General features: G+C 34.0%; 2 non-coding genes and 3 pseudogenes across 2 annotated transcripts; all 5 read right to left on the bottom strand.

The window, feature by feature from the left end:
- Positions 1–5,118: 5,118 nt before the first annotated feature.
- On the bottom strand, positions 5,119–5,247 carry LOC138312846 (U5 spliceosomal RNA; annotated as a pseudogene).
- A 691-nt stretch (positions 5,248–5,938) lies between these two features.
- On the bottom strand, positions 5,939–6,060 carry LOC138312844 (U5 spliceosomal RNA). The gene has a single exon (XR_011207064.1). It is a non-coding gene; the product is annotated as a U5 spliceosomal RNA (small nuclear RNA).
- Positions 6,061–6,963: 903 nt separating this feature from the next.
- LOC138312847 (U5 spliceosomal RNA) lies at positions 6,964–7,091 on the bottom strand (annotated as a pseudogene).
- Positions 7,092–8,102: 1,011 nt separating this feature from the next.
- LOC138312845 (U5 spliceosomal RNA) lies at positions 8,103–8,239 on the bottom strand (annotated as a pseudogene).
- Positions 8,240–10,251: 2,012 nt separating this feature from the next.
- LOC138312848 (U5 spliceosomal RNA) lies at positions 10,252–10,374 on the bottom strand. The gene has a single exon (XR_011207065.1). It is a non-coding gene; the product is annotated as a U5 spliceosomal RNA (small nuclear RNA).
- Positions 10,375–10,756: the final 382 nt, after the last annotated feature.

A 10,756-nucleotide genomic window follows, 5' to 3' on the forward strand; every position in this document is an offset into this window, starting at 1 on the left:
TCATATTACTATCTGTCATATAACAATGATATTTAGCGATTCTTATCGTAAACTAATAGTATTTATTTTCTTTGCAGCTCTTCCCACCACCACACCAACTACAGTTACAACGACCCCCACCACTACCACAACCGTCAAACCAGGTAGTATTAAGTAACGTCTCCTCGTCTTTCTCTCCTTCTCCTTCTTATTCCTCTTCTTCATTCTTTAAGTAGACAATTCCATTTCTTAATGCCGCATCCCCATTCTCAGCTATTCATGTTTTGCATTTGCCTCTTACATGTTCGTCAAATGTATTGACAGAGTTAATAATAATGAACTGCCCAAACACTATAAAACGAAGAATAAAATAACATACATAACACAGGGATGACTATATAACTTCTGGCCATACCGATATTTTAACAAAACAAAAATGTACTGCCGTTAACTCAGTATTCTATCACTCTTTGCAGAATGCGGTGACAAACCTGCTGACATCGTTTTTGTCCTGGATTCTTCCGAAAGTGAAAAAACAGGAAAACTTTACAAAGCAAAAATTAATTTTGTATACAACTTCGCCCAAAACGATTTGAAATAGGTCCAAACAATGTCCAAGTTCAGTACTGTGACGTTTTCATCTGCCATCAGGAAACGACTTTTTACCTGAATACCTACAAGCACCGACCCGATGTTCTCCACGCCATCCAAAACCTCCAATACATGGGAGCCCCGGAACCAATACGTCATTGGCTCTGAAATTCGTACGAGAAAACAGTTTCCTTCCGGCACATGGTGCGACGTCAAAATGCTACTCATATAGTGATAGTGATTACCGACGGACAATCCGCAGATCCATCTACAGCTACTGCACACGAGGCTACCGTCCTCTCAAAAAGACAGTGGACAACGTGTTTGCTATTGGCATTGGTGATAAGCTAGATACAAACGAACTGTCCTCCATTGCCTCTAACCATCATCCCTTGACTGTAACAAACTTTGACCTTCTGCATACAATACAACAAAGTCTGGAAAACGCTGCTTGCTTGTAGTAACTAGCATTTTTAATGCACACCGAATAAAATATTGAGTTTATTAGTATGTGATGTGTGTTTTTAAAATTTAGACAAGAGTGAAATACATTAGTAGATAAGAAAACCACTTATTTGAAAATAAAACGTTGTGACTGTCTCATATCATCGCCACCTCTCCTGTTGCATAAGGGGCGGTGGCGAATTGAAGTTGTATCCCCCTTCTTCTGAAGAAAAGCAATGATTTTTACCGAATTCGATCAGCACAATATCTCATCAGGAAATTGTATACATTCTATAGCTCTTGTTCCAAAAAAGCTACGTAAAATAGAGGAAATCTTCGATAGGAAAAAAAGGAGAAAGGATTTTGGTATACATCATCTAAGTGTAAATTAGAATTATATTTTGCATGAGCCTTGAATTGATAAGATCGACAATATTGTCTGAAACATCTTAAAATGAAGCCCCTATCGATTTTCTAGATATCTTGACTGAAGGTGCCCTCAGGCAAAATTTAATGGCTTTGCTAAAAACTAAATTTCGGTTCTTGATGCGATTAAGAGCATGTCCAATAAAGGGAAATGATAATTTCATTTAAAAAATTAAATCTGCTCCTTACTACTACAGAGTTAGTAAATATTTCTAATCATTCCTCTACACAGAAATAATTTAAATAAAAGCGAAAGGTTTATTTATTGTTTTGAACAAAACCAAGATTCACACTGGTAAGTGTTTTACGTCAGGCTAAATATAATCCATTTTTGTGCCCAAGTTATGCCTAAACCTTCCAGGGTTCCAGTGGGACCAGGCCTTAAAACGCTTTGGAAACAGAATTTCATTGATATTTAGATAACATTTTTGCCGTTTTTGAGTATAAGCTACCAATCAGAGCAATGATTAATTAATAAAATTTATGAATATTGAAGAATTGACAAACCTGTGTATTAATTACATGAATCAATATGACAACAAATATGTCCGTTGCTGGTCTCGCGCACGTGGTGGACCTTTGATTTTCATTCCCGACTCTCTACAATTTATTTTAGTAATTACTTAGTATCAACTGACATGAGGAATTAAAAAAAAAATATAATGTTTGTTAATTTACATTACACACTTTTGTAGACGAAAACGGTTTTGTTTGTTTGATTAAATTAGCAAGTCGCGGTTATGTATGCGGAGTGTGTTGTATATATGAAGTGCAAGATTGGTGTTTTGGGAGACTGCGGTATGTTTGTGTTGTTTTCTTGTTTAATGAAACGCTTGTCCATTTTATAGTGCTATATCTGAAACATGCTGTCGAAGATACCAAGATGTTCATTCTAATGTTATAAATCGCATACAAACTGCCCACAACCAAATTCAGAAAAATGAAAACCTTACTAATGCTTGCGTTCCTGTCATGTTCATCTAGGCTGTTACTTTATTAACGAAATTTTAGAGCAAATTTTGCAAGAAGACGTCCGCATCTTCTACGAAAGCCAGCTGTCACAACAGAAACTAATACAATAATTCGAGAAAAAATGGACGTTTGATGAAGATAGACGATACAGTAACTGATGAAGAAACAAGGAAAAGTGGATGTTTTTTTTTTCAAACATGTCTTAAGTGGCTCATTCAATGGATCTTGATGTTTACGCGGATCATGATACCGGCGATACCCACGGTTACGCGAGTCCAGATCACGACAATGCGTGGTGAGTCTACGTAATTACAACCAGCAACATTACATTAGATTTAGTTAAAAGATATAAACATGTTATATGGAAATTATCAATATTCCGGTACATGTATGTGATCTTGTTTTCACGGTATCGTGATTTCGTCTCGCAGCATCGTGACTCGCCTCACGGCCGTCGCTGTATCGTCTCGCGAAATTACAACCCATCTGGCAGTATCGCAGTCTCGTCTCACGAATACACATGAATTTTCCCGGCATACTGTTGGCTTTAAAAAAATATTTTTTTATACAATGATTTTTTTACAAACAATCAAATGAAGAAATAAAGGATGGCAAATGCCTCTAGTACAATCACAATGTCATCATACTGCACTTAATTAAACATTATATTTGCAGCCACTGCTCATCTAGCTAAGGTTGTAACGGTTATTACCAATAACGGGGGATGCGGATAAGGAATCGTCTGTTGATATCCGTACTAGCATTACTGTTCAGGCGAAAAAAAAGAAGTGAAGAAATGATAAATCAAGAAAAGGATTAAGACAACAAGAAAATGAAAAGTGTCAAAGTAAATAATCAAGATATTATATCCTAAAAAGAAGATAATTTGCACTTCCAAGTATTCAGCTCTAGCTCCTCCAGTACATCGGACAACTCGGATATGTTAGAGACATGTATTCATACTTGGTTTGGTTTAGTTATCATATTGACGTCCTTTTAACAATATACCATTCTATATAAAAGCCTGGTGCACGGTTTAGGAGACTGTGATATATTCGCGTTGTCCCAAACTCTTAAATTTAGTCGCCTTTCAGGATGATATAAGAGAGACAACAGGTACAATTCTAACGTCCTGTTTGCAGGGGGCAAAAAATGAGAATAAATAAATAAAATCCTGTTTACTGTTCTGATTTAATTTATCGTCTACAGGAATTTTCTGTCCGTTTTGTTTATCCTAACTGAATCATTTTATGTGTTCAAATTTTTTTTTTTTTTTTATATTTATGATCACCCATACTACCTATATAAAGTACATACAGTACTAGAGACGGGCCTGGGGTAACCATGAGACCCGTACGCTCCTGGCCCAATTAATTCACATACGTTATAGAAGGACGCTTTTTGATTAAAATCTCAAGTCAGATCAAGGTTATATTTGTTTATACTAGTATGTTGTACTACAGAAGGAATTACTGAGTTTAATACAAGTTTTAATATTATTATGGTATAAAATTTAATGAAATGATGATAATAAACCGATATGATTAACAGAAAGAATGAACGGACTCGTCATGAAAGGGAAACGATCATTATTCGTGATATAATGAAGATTTTCTATTCTATTTTCTTTTAAATCCGAAACAATAGTTAATACAGAGAAAGTTAAACGTATAGGTTATAAAAGGTAGGAATTAGCCTCTTATTAAACTAGTGATATTTTTCATGCTTATATGTAACTTCTTAGATTCATCTGAACATCAATAATGTAAAATTCAGGAAAACAACTTCACTCCACAATTTTTGTTTCCGGTTGGTATGGGTCAAACTATTCAGCCGAACAGGAAAATAGTCTGACATTATGGTTAATCCCTTTATATGTTTTTGAGTAATGAAATCGGAATGAAGGCTTATCAAAGGAGATCCATTTTTATGTGTTATGCTTTTAACCAGTTATGTTTTGTTACCTGTGCAATACAGGTAAGAAAAATAAGAATAATGTATATCATATGTAGTAAAAGGTTAAAAGTTTATTAAACAATTTAACACTAAGCGATAACGATATTGCAATACACTTTGGTTAACATTGACATATTTTTCAATTAGCATATTTCATTGAAAATGCATTCCTTTGATAAACTCCAGAATATAGAATGGGGTCGTGCATTTAGGATCTCACCAATAACGATCGCTCCAATGACATTAGGTCCAGAGAATGAGGTTATTCAGACGTATTAAATGTTTTTGTTTCAGGTTGAGTGTCGGTCAGAATATCCAGCTCTGCATCAGGAAAAAGAGTCTTGATAGTTTTCAGGCTTAATTTTGTAATACTTGTTTCTCATTATTCAAAAAGCTTTTTTAGCTAAGTAATGAGCTAAGTAATGAGCTAAGTAATGAGCTAAGTAATGAGCTAAGTAATGATAAGCTAAGTAATGAGCTAAGTCACTGAGCTAATGAATTAAGCTAAAGGGTTACGAAATCCTTCTTTTATGTTTTGTTACCCTTTGTTATATAGGGTTAGAAAATGTTTTAATTACAGGTTGATATCGGTCAAAATAATTCAGCTGCATCAGGAAATCTGAGTCTAAAAATGTTTTTGATCACTTTGAAATATGTTTTCATTGTTGTTTTTGAGCAATTAAATGAGACTTAAAAGTTTATCATAAATGAGATCCAATAGGTCCATTTACATGTGTTATGCATTTTGTTACCCTGTGTAATTACTAGGGTTAGAAAAATGAGTAAAATACTCCAATATTGTTTCCTCTCCACGGAAATCTCTAGTAAAAGTGGCGAAGAAATATTTTTATTCGTGGTTATGAAGAGAAACCAGAGTGATTCTAACACTTTTTATTGATCGATTAGTATATATTAAAAGACATACTGACTGAATCACATTTTCGTGCCTCTCATTTTCTAACCTGGTCAAATATTCAAACCAGAAGCGGACAATGCATTTTGATAATTGGGACAAGGAGAATATGTATACATCTCAAGACATTATATAGATATAAGAATAATCTTATCTTGTTATCATATTAACCTTTTACAAAGACGGGACAAACGTTTTCATCAACGTCATTTCTTATAAAGTACAAAATGTTGAAAGTTTTGGTTTATTTATACTCACTAAGGAAACGCAATATCGAAATAGTCACTTTTGTTAACACCGATATATTTTCACATTCCTCATCTAAAGAAAGTATCTTGCTTCAAGACACCTAGTGTAGAAGGAATCTATCTATCATTGACTTATTCTATCCATTGTCCATCGCTCGATATTATTTCGATATCTCGGATCGGAACCGGAGATTGTTAATGTTCAGCAGACTTCAAAATTTCTGTTTCGATGTTAATTTCGGTCAGAATATCCACCTGCATCAGGATAAAAAAAGAATCAGGCATTGTTTTTCTTTAATCACTTTGAATAGTTTTTCTATAGGTTGATTTTTGAGCAATACAAATGAAACTTGGAAAGGGTTATCAAATGAGATCCATTAGGTCCATTTACATGTGTTATGCATTTGTTACCCCTGTTGTAATACAAGGGTTAGAAAAATGATGTAAATCCTCAATATTGTTCCTCTCCACGGAAATCTTAAGTAAAAGGCGAAAGATTTATTCGTGGTTATGAAGAGTAAACCAGAATGATCATACAATTTATTTGAGCGAGTATATAAATAAGACCGCGACTGAATTTTTGCGGTGAGCGGTTCGCTTGAATCACAGTTTTGTGCTCTCATTTTCTATCCCGCTAGTCAAATATTCAAACCAGACTCGACAATGTATTTTGATAAATTGGGCAAATAGCAAATAGAATATTCATACATCTCAAAACATTATATAGATATAAGAATAATGTTATTTTATTATCATATTAACCCTTTACAAAGACAGAAAACGTTTCAATCAACGTATTTCATTATGTAGTCAAAGGATGAAAGTTGTTGGGTTTTTTTAACATCTAAGGAAACGCAATATTAGAAATTACACTTTGGTGATCACCGCGATATATTTCTCATTTCATCATCTTCGAAAGAAAATATGTTGCTTTCAGATGCCTAGTAGAAAAGTGAACGTATCTTCATTGCAGATTCTAATCAAACCATCGTCTCAGATATTATTATGTATTCCTTGATCTCAGAGATGTTATTCTTCAGCCATGATTCTAAAATTACTGTTGTCAGGTTGAATTCGGTCAGAAGATATTCCAGCTGCATCAGAAAATGAGTCTCGACATTTTTTCAGGCTTAATTGTATACTTTATTTCTATTATTCAATAAGCTGTTTGAGCTGTATGGTAATGAAGCTAAAACGGTTACGAAATTCTTCTTTTCTGTTATTTTTGTTACCGCAGTATTATATAGGGTTAGAAAAATGTTTTTTTTTTCCAGGTTAATGCCGGTCAAAAATATTCAGCTACATCAGAAAGAGAATCTAACAATGTTGTTTTTATCACTTTGAATATTTTTCATTGTTGTTTTTGAGCATAATTAAATGAGACTTAACAAGTTATCAAAGGAGATCCATATTTCATATGTTTATGCTTTTGTTACCCTGTGTAATACAGGGTTAGAAAAATGAGTAAATACTCAATATTGTTTCCTCTCACAGGAAATCTTTAGTAAAAAGGCGAACGAAAGATTTATTTCGTGGTTATGATAGAAGAGAAACCAGAGTGATCAATCAATTTATTTGAGCGAGAGTAAGTATATATATACAGTACCTCGACTGGAATTTCTATCGGCGAGCGGTAGGCGATGTACAATTATTAGTTTTTGAGAGTGTCTGCTGCATTTTCTAACCTCCTCAAATAATTCAAGACCATACGACAATCGTATTTTGATAATTGGTGGAAACCAGAAGATTCAAACATCTCAAAACTATTATATAGTAAATAAGAAATATTCTAATTTTTATTATCATATTTAACCTTTTTACAAAGAACGGAAAACGTTTCATCAACTCTTTTCATATGTAGTCAATGGATGGAATGTTTGTTCGGGGCTTCTTAACACAAAGGACACGGTAATATTTAAAACACATTTTTGGCTGATCACTCTCGAGAGACTAATAATTTATCTTATCGATCATCTTCGAAAGAAAATATGCTGCTTTCAGGGATGCGCTAGCTAGAAAATGAAAGTTATCTTCATTGAGAATCTGTCATCCATCCGTCTCAGATCATTATTATAGGGGGGGGGGTGGGGGGGGGGGGGGGGGGGGGGGGGGGGGGGGGGGGCGGGGGGGGGGGGGGTTATCTCAGAGATGGTATTCATTCAGCAGTATTCAAAATTTCCTGTTTCACGGTATGAATTCGTGTCAAATTTCTCCAGCTGCGCATAAGAAAAATGCAGTGCTTGACATTTTTCAGGCTTAATTGTTTTACTATATTCCTGACTTATTGCAATACAGCTTGTTTGGAGAGCTAGGTACTTGAAGCTAAATGGTTAACGAAATTTTTCTTTTATGTTGTTGTTTACCAAGTATTAATATAGGTTATGAAAAATGTTTTTTTCCAAGAGTGATACCGTTCAAAACTATTCAGCTCATCAGAAAGAGAATCTAACAATGTTTTTTTTCACTTTGAATTCTCTTTTTCACTTGATGTTTTTGCAGAGCCCCATTAAATTGAGACTTTACAAAGTGATTATCAAAAGGAGATTCCCATTTCATCTGTTATGCTTTTGTTAACTCTGTGTAATACAGGGTTAGAAAAATGAGTAAATATCTCAATGCATTTCTTTTTTTTTTTTATGTTCCTCTCCACGGGAAATTTTTAGTAAAAGGCGAAAGATTTATTCGTGGTTATGAAGAGAAACCAGAGTGATCAACAATTATAATTTGAGCGAGTAGTATAGTATTATTCTACACCTTCTCGACTGGACTTTCTTTGCGGTGAGCGGTCGGCATGAAACTCAGACTTTGTGCTCTCATTTTCTCTATCATACGTCAAATATTCAAAAAACCAGACGACAATGTAATTTTGATATATTGGGGTCAAATAGAACACTTCATACATCCTCAAAGACCATTATATAGATCTAAGAAATACTTCTATTTTTATTACTCATATTAACCTCTTTTACATCAAGACGGGAAACCGTTTCATCAACGTATTTCATTATGTAGTCAAAGGTGTAAACATGGTGTTATTTTACAAACACTAAGGAAACGCAATATTGAATACCGCTTTGGTGGATCACCGATAGATCTTTCTCCATTCACTATGCACATCTCTCGAGAGAACATATGTTGCTTTCCAATGCCTAGTAGAAAAGGAACTTATCTTCATTGAAAATTCTATCAACCATCGCTCAGATTTTATTTTGATCTACAGAGATTGTTATTCCGTCCAGCAGACGTCAAAATTTCCTGTTTCAGGGATAGATTTCGGGTCAGAATATTCAGCTGCATCAGAAAATGAGTCTTGAGCATACATTTCAGGCTTCTAATTGTTATTAATTTTATTTCTATCATTCAATAGAGCTGTTTTGAGCAGGTAATGAATCTAATCAACGGTTACGAAAATACTCCTTTTTATGTTTTTGCTTACCAAGTATTATATAGTGTTAGAAAAATGTTTCATTCCAGGTTGATATCGTCCAAAATATTCATGTCTGCATCTACAGAAGCGAGTCTAAAAAATGTTTTTCTTTATCACTTTTGTAATATTTTTTCCATTGGTTGTTTTGAGCAATTGGAATTGAGACTTAAAAGTTATCTCAAAGAGATCCTATTTTCATGATGTTATGCTTTTTGTTACCCTGTGTAATATCGGGTTAGAATCTCAATTAGTAAATACTACAATATTGTTTCCTCTCCACGGAAATCTTGTAGTAAAAGGCCGAAAGAATTATTCGTTGGTTCACTGAAGAGAGAGAAACCAGAGTCTGATCAACCAATTTTATTTGGAGCTGAGTATATATATGATCATACCTCGACTGAATTCTTTGCGGCGTATAGCGGGTTATGTCCATAGAATAATAGTTCTGTGTCTGTCTCTCATTTCCTCTATCCCTAGTTCAAATATTCAAACCAGACGACAATTGTTATTTTTGACATGAATTGGAGGGCAAATAGAATATTCAGTACATCTCACAACATTATATTAGATGATAAGACTACTCTCATTTTATTTATTCATATATAACCCTTTTTACAAAGACGACGTAATCTCACGTGTTCATCAACGTATTTTTCTACTATGTAGTATCCTAATGGATGAAGGTTGTTGCGTTTTTTCTAACACTTAAGGAACCGTAACTTTATAATACATCTTGGTTGATCCTCCGATACTAATTCACCGTTCATTCATCTTTCCGAAAGAAAAGAAAAAATTATTGTTGCTTTCAGGATGGCCTAGTTAGAAAAGGAACGTATGCTTCATTGAGATATTCTATCAATCCATCGCCCTCTAGATTCTTATTTTTGACTCTCCAGAGATGGTTATTCTTCAGCTGATTCAAAATCCCTGTTTTCAGTTGAATTCGGTCAGAATAATATTAAGCTGCATCAGAAAAGGACTGGTCTCGACATTTTTCAGGCTTAGTTGTATACTTTATTTCCTATTATTCAATAAGATGTTTTGAGTAGGTAATGAAGTAAAAGGGTTACGAAATTCTTCTTTTATGTTTTTGTTTCCAAGTATTATATAGGGTTAGAAATGTTTTTTTTCCAGGTTGATTACCGGTCAAAATATTCAGTGCTACATCAGAAAGAGTATCTAACAATGTTTTTTTATCACTGTTGAATATTTTCATTGATGTTTTTGAGCAATTAACTGAGAATTAAATGTTATCAAAGGAGATCCATTTCATATAGTTTTATGCTTTTGTTACCCCCCCTATGTAATACAAGGGTTAGATAAAAATGAGTAAATACTCAATATTGTTCCTCTCCACGGAAAATCTTTAGTCAAAAGGCGAAAAGATTTATTCGTGGTTATAAGAGAAATCCAGTAAGTGATCAACAATTTTTATGTTGTAGTGAGAATATATAGAAACATATCCTCGACTGAAATTTTTGCGTAGTAAGTCGGATAGTGACACATGAATTACAGTTTTGATGTGCTTCTCATCTTTCTATACTAGTTCAAATATTTCAAACCAGACGCGCGAAGTATTTTGCATAACATGGGTGCAAATAGAACATTCATACCTCTCAAAAAATTAAATAGATATAAGCATACTCAAAATTTTTATTATCATATTTGTGTGTGTTTTTAAAACAAAAGACGGCGCGGAAATGACGTCCACTTACGCATTATCAACGTATTTCATATGTAGTCAAAGGTATGAAAGTTGTTGGAGGTATTTTTAACACTAGAAGGTGAAACGCAATATTG

This window comes from Argopecten irradians, unplaced genomic scaffold, assembly GCF_041381155.1.
Source record: "Argopecten irradians isolate NY unplaced genomic scaffold, Ai_NY scaffold_0493, whole genome shotgun sequence".
Classification (NCBI taxonomy): domain Eukaryota; kingdom Metazoa; phylum Mollusca; class Bivalvia; order Pectinida; family Pectinidae; genus Argopecten; species Argopecten irradians.